Below are 6,613 nucleotides of genomic sequence, written 5' to 3' on the forward strand. Positions count from 1 at the left end.
CTTCTTCTGAATCTGTGATTTGATCTTCCCTGTCACCATAGTAGTCTTTCATGGTCAAGTTTGTTTTTTTTTGCTTGTTTGTTTGACTTTTTTTTTTTTTTTTGCTCATTTTCCCACTCTATTTTTGGATTTGGAGCTATATGTTAAAGATGGAGTTAAATTTTTTTTTTCCCCAGCATGAGGGAGGCAGGACTCTGTCTCAAGCTTCTGGCTTATTCATACTGTTATTTTCGGAATAGTTTTGGGGTTTTGAAACTGTTCAGTGCTTCTTAGGTGGCACGATCTGGGGAGGGGTGTGTCACTGTTGTCTTTGTCTGAACTCTGGTTCTTACCCAGGAAAGGCCCGTGATACCTTGGGATTGCAATTAATACTGCTCCTCAGAGTCTCTTGATCCCTTGGGGCTGGAAGTAATACCTCCTCTCAGGGTTTTCACTTCCTCTTGACCAAAAGTGTTCCTCTCTACACTTGAACTATGACCCAGAAGTGGATATAGGGTGACAATGGAGTTGCCAAACAGCATCTGGTCCTATGTCCAGTGCACAGGGGAACCCTGTAATCTCTTTCTGACCAGTTGTCAGGTTCCCTTATTTTCTCTGGCTTAAGAGCTCCCAAAGCTGCTGCTGCTTCTGTTACCACCACTTAGTCCCACCAGTGGTGGTTCTGGGCCAGCCTCCTCTCCCATGTTGCAGATTTTTCTCTCTGACCTCCTCTATTGCCTTGGGCTGGAAGAATCTCTCACTCTGACCTTTTATTGGCTCTGCCACTCCAGAATTTGATTTGAGGCATTATTTTAAAGTTGTTTGGAAGGGAATGTTGACAGGGCTTGGCTGAGTGCTCCTCTACTCTGCCATCATGACTCCAACCCCAAAAGTTGTTATTTACCTATTACTATTAACCTTTGACTCCTTAGCCTTAAATTGTGCTTCCATGTAGGATTTTTAAACAATTTCCTTAGAAAGAGAGACTCCCAATGCCATACTAGTTCTACAGAATAGTCTGACTCCTTCCTATAGGTTAAACGGTCAGGGCATTTGATCAAGTCTAATTCAAGTCAGAATTTATAGGATCACAGGATATAGAGGTGGAAGGGGTTTTAGAGATTGGTCTAATCCCTTTATTCTAATGAGGAGAAAACTAAGGTTCAAAGAGGTTAAATGATGGGCCAAAGTCTTGCAACTGCAAAGGAGCAGAGGTAGTATTCAAACCCATGTCCTTTGACTTCAGTCCTTTCCCTTCCACTATGTTACCATCCCTTTCTAGGCCAATATCTAATTAACGGGACAGTTCCATTTACTGTGTTTGTGGAAATGCTTGATTCTTCTTTCTTGAGGGATGGGGTAAGTAGACCTTTAATTTTATCATGCATCTTGAATCATCTTGTATCATTCTGGCTATCTGTGTCTATTCCTTTTTACCAACTATCAGGAAAACAGGATTTAAGAGTCATAGGACCCACGTTCTAATTCTGCCTAAGCCATTTACTACTAGTGTGACTTTGGGCAAATTACTTAAACTCTCTGGGCCCCAGTTTGCACCTTTCTAGCTATGGCCAATCAATGCACTTTTGTTTTGAGTATCTCACTTATTTTATTTCAATCTCTCTCTCTCTCCCTCTCTCAGCAATGGGGTTAAGTGACTTGCCCAGGGTCACACAGCTAGTAAGTGTCTGAGGCTGAATTTGAACTCAGTTCCTCCTGACTCCAAGGCCAGTGCTCTATCCGCTGTGCCACCTCGTTACCCTTATCTTATTTCAATCTCAAAACTGAACTATCAGACCAATCTGAGTCAAAAATGGCTAACAATACCATCATTTCTTTTTAATGGTAGGCAGAGGCTGGGTTTATTTTTTTTAATATCCTTATGCCCCACTGCTTGATTTTCATTAGACCCTCTGTCCAATTTCTTTAAGATATCTTCATCTGGAAAATGAGGATAATAATGGCACCTGCCTCGCAGGGTTGTTGTTAGTTAACAAGCATTTGTTTAAATAATTGCTCTGGGGCAAGCAAATGTGCTGATTGCTAAAGACAAAGAAAAACAAAAAATATGATTCCTGCACTCAAAGAGCTCACAGTCTAATGGCTAGAATCTGTAGAAGAGAGCAAAGTATAAGAAGGCTGGAAGATGGGAAGGGGACAGGTTGTGGAAGGCTTTACAAGCCAAACATAGGATTTTATATTTGATTCTAGAGATAATAGGGAGCCAGTGGAGTTTATAGAGCAGAAAGGTGAAATGGTCAGATCTGTGCTTTAGGAAGATTACTTTGGTAGCTGAGTGGCAGCTGTCATCATAATTACACAGCTGTTCAGTTTCTTTTCATTGTTCTTTCCATTTACTCTGTTGCCATCACTGTATTTCTTGTTTTCCTGATTCTGCTTACTTCACTGTGGCTTCCATGTTCCCTGAATTCTTAATTTTCGTCATTTCTTAGGGTGCAACAGTATTCCATTACGTTAACATGCCACAATTTGTTTAATTATTTCCTCCATTTGATGAACACTCAAGGTTAGTTTTTGAAGAGCATTTTTCATTGGGATTCATGTTTTCCCCTTATTCGTTCAAATCAATTCAGGAAACATTTCTTAATCACCTATTATGTACAAGGTAGCTTGGCACATTGGATAAAGTCAGCTCTGGCTTCAAATCTCACCCCTGATGCATACTGGCAAACTTGGCTGTGTGACCCTGGCTAGGGTACTTAATATCTCAGTGCTCCAAGAAACATCCTCCTGTTTCTCTGTCTGTCTGTCCCTGTCTCTGACTATCTTTCTGCCTCTCTCTATCTCTGTCTCCCTGTCTATGTCTCTCTCTGTCTCTGTGTCTGTATCTCTGTTTATCTTTGTGTCTGTCTCTATCTCTATCTTTCTCTCTCTCTTTCACTATCTCCTTTTTGCTGCCAGGCTAGAAGTGTAGTTGACACTGCATGTAAGTTTTGACCTGCTTCATTATAATGCTGGGTCAGTTGGCCCTGTCCTTAGGTAGGCTGGTGACCCACCAGTCCCAAGGAGCTCATCATTTTGGTGCCAGCCTACTGCAGCTCAGAACTCCCGAGCTCAAGAGATCCATTGGCCTTAGCCTGCCCAGCTGTAAGAACCACAGGCAGGCACTTACATGTGTGGCTCTCACGGCTCACTGAGATTGTAAATTATAGATTGCTTGCAGATCTGCATTGGCAGAAGGAGTATTCTCTACACCAACGCTATTACAAATTCAAGCCAAAAAAATGTACAGAGCACAACTCTCTCTTTCTCTCTCTTTTTTTTTCTGTTTTTTTGACCCTCCAGTCTTCTTCCCCAGTCTCTCTGCAATAACATTGGGATAGAGTTTCTGTATATCTTTAGAATGAATAATTTAGTCCCATTTCACTTGCCTCCAATTCTGAGAAGCAATAGGAGATTATGGCTGCCTTAAAATATTTCATTTTGGTTTGACCACTGCAGAGAATGTTTCTTTACAGAATTAACTTTGCCAGTTCTAGAGGACTTCTCATTGTTCCTTTGTGAAAATCATGGAGAAGCAGAACCAGCTTTTACCCAGAATCAAGGCCCTGAGCCCCTGGAGCCTGGCCACGTTGGGCAAAGAGTGACACGATTCTGAGCATGCTGGGTTTCTGCCCTGTTGGAGCTTTGCTGAAGGAGTATCCTCCTCTTATAGCCTTACTATATAGCCTGAAGGCAATGACTAGCCTTCAATTTCTCAGTCTTTGGACAGGATTTAATTATACCTCCAGTTAAAGCTGGAGTGGATTTAATTACCTAACGAATTAACCTTTAGCTAAGAAAGAAGTGCCTTGTGCATTTTGGGGCTCAGCACACAGGGCATGTCTCAGAAGCCATAGGCTGTGCAATCTGCTGTGTGGGAGAGCATTATGTGCTTATTACCAGGGGTGAGTTTAAGGGTCTAGGGAAAGCAACTAGATTAAAAATTTTTTTCTATCATATTTTAATTTATTTTGTTAAGTATTTCTCAATTATAAGTATACATGTGTATGTATGTATGTACATATATATATAATTTTTTTGGTAGGACATTTATTTTTTTCATGGGAAACACTCAAAAATCTTTTTGTCTCTGAGAAGTCATCTCAATCAATTCATATGTATACTTTCCTCCCCTAGGCACCCTGCTTCCCTAGTAGGGAAATGAAGCTGTGATCCTTTTTACTACTAGTAAAATATTACAAAATATTCACAATGAAAGTTAAAAAAACAAACAAAATCAGAAACAAAAACCTCAAAAAACAGTGGATTTCAAAAATAAAATACAGACACTAAAACCCTATCTATCCCACACCTCCAAAGAAAAGAGGAAATGGTGGTGGTGGGTATAGCAGAAATGTGAAGGAACATTGCTATAAAAGTTTACCAGCCTACTCTGAATGAAACATCTTTTTCTTCTCTGCAATAAATTCTGACCAAAACTAAATAACATTAAGACAATCCTTGCTCTAAAGTTAGGACATGCTCTGATAGAGTAAAAGTTAACTCCTCTGCACACAGGTCCAATATGGAAAAACCCCTTCCTGGCATCCTAGGCTTTCACAGCAGCCCCTTCACCTCTTTCATGAAGGCACTCTATACATCATCCTTGGTTTGTACTGAACAGGAGCAGAGGGACCCGGTTTAGGCACTGTTTTGGTGAGGGTTGTAGTAGAATCTTCTCCTGACTAGGGAGTAGCAGCTGCTACTTTATTCTCTCATTGAACCCGCAGTGCAGTGGGCACAAATCTGGCAATTTCTGCCTTGGGATTAGTGAGTTGTGACTTGGCTCTGATGAAAGCTGTGGCTTTCTTCTCAATAGTGGCTGCACTTGTATCACTTACTTTTGGTCTCTGGATCAAATTGGGTGGGGCATTTAAACCCCCTGGATTTGGCAAGGGAGGGAAAAAGCCCAGGTGGAGTAGGTTCAAGTGGAAGCACCAAAGGTAGGAACATCATACCAGGATGAGGCGGAAGTATGCCTGGATTTACTAGGGGAGGTAGCCTCATTGGTGGTCCTCACGGAGGAGGACAGGAAGATGACCAGGAGGTGGTCCTGGTGTTGGACCGGAAGGCCTGACTGGTGGAAGACCAGAAAGTAAAAGCTGAGGTAAAGACCCTGGAAGCCCTGGCATTCTAAGGGGTCTTAAGAGTGGAGAAGCTCCTGGAGGTGGGCCAGGAAGAAGGCCAGTGGGTGGCCCATGTGGTTGTAATGGTGCAGCAGGTGGTGGTCAAAGATGGGGTAGTCCTGGCATGGGAGATGCCTGTATTTGAGCAGGAGGGCCGGACTGTGGAGGTGGCTGCTGTTGTTGAGAAGCAGGAGACGATGATGCCCCAATCAGGAAGAGCTTCTCCTTTGTGCCGCTACCGTGTTGTATTTTCTGACTCAGTCATCAGATTCTACCTTCTCCTCATCCTCTGAAAATGCCTTCACTTTTTGCCAGGAATTTCCTGACCTGCCATTTTAAGCACCATAACTTGAAGAGGTTTTAATTTCTTCATATTTGTCTTTTTCTTTTACTATTTTCCAGTAACATCCGCAAATCATACCCTGAGACCTGACTTTTTGCCCTCACTGTTCTCTCTCTCTTCATCATCATAGTGCACAAACTCCCCTCCGCTGTCAGCATCCGACCTGTCAGTGTCACTGGCAAACTGTGGTCCTCGTGCCTGCCTTCATTCACGTCTCCAGGATAACCATCTTCACTGGTGCTGGAAGCTTCACCATCATGACCTTGAGGAGCAAGGTCTGGACTATATAAAATATCCTCTCCTTCTAAGTCAAAGCCCACTTTATGGGGCTTTCTCAGAAAGGCTTTTTCTCAGAAAAACCCCAGAAGGTATTCTGCCAGGAGGCAAATGAGGAACACCATGTCCAAGAAGAGGAAGTATAGAAATTGCCCTGATGAGAGGTTCATGAGAAGAGGTTTGGTTTTTTGGGTTTGGGGGCTTTTTTTGCGAATAAAGGGTGACTGTGATGTCTTGGATCAAAATGGTAGAAGGAACGTGAGGCATATTTGGCATTTCAATATACTGAGCATTCTTTACAGCATCAAAGTATTGGCCTCTTCTGCTCATATTCTACCTCTAACTTTCAAAGTTCTTTTATAGATATCTGGATTTTCCCTGGGCTAGTTGGAGGGGGAGGAGGAGCCTTTATTTTCACCTCTCCGTTGAGCCCTAAGCCACTGCCATCTTGAAGCCATGCTGCACTACCTCTATTTTTATTTATTTCATTAAATATTTCCTGATTCCATTAAAAAATTTTTGTAACATTCTTTTAAAAAATTTTTGAGTTCTAAATTCTCTCCCTCCCCCCTTACCCTACCTCTTGGGAGGGCAAACAACATCGTATCAATTATACATGTCAAGTCTTGCAAAATATATTTCCATTTTAGCTATGTTGCAAAAGAAAACACACAAAAACCCCAAGAAAAATAAAGTAGAAAAAAAGTATGCTTCAATATGCATTCAGACTTCATCAGTTCTCACTTTGGAGGTGGATCACTTTTCATCATGGGTCTTTTGAAATTGTCTTGGATCATTGTCTTGATCAGAGTAGCTAAGTCTTTCACAGTTGATCATCATTACAATATTTCTGTTGCCATGTACAATATTCTCCAGGTTCTGTTCA

The 6,613-nt window shown here is 41.8% G+C and overlaps 1 pseudogene; it reads right to left on the reverse strand.

Annotated features, from left to right (window-relative positions):
• Positions 1–4,539: 4,539 nt before the first annotated feature.
• On the reverse strand, positions 4,540–6,329 carry LOC114044068 (annotated as a pseudogene).
• Between the last annotated feature and the right edge of the window lie 284 nt (positions 6,330–6,613).

This window comes from Vombatus ursinus, unplaced genomic scaffold, assembly GCF_900497805.2.
Source record: "Vombatus ursinus unplaced genomic scaffold, bare-nosed wombat genome assembly UNPS02014772.1, whole genome shotgun sequence".
Lineage (NCBI taxonomy): Eukaryota > Metazoa > Chordata > Mammalia > Diprotodontia > Vombatidae > Vombatus > Vombatus ursinus.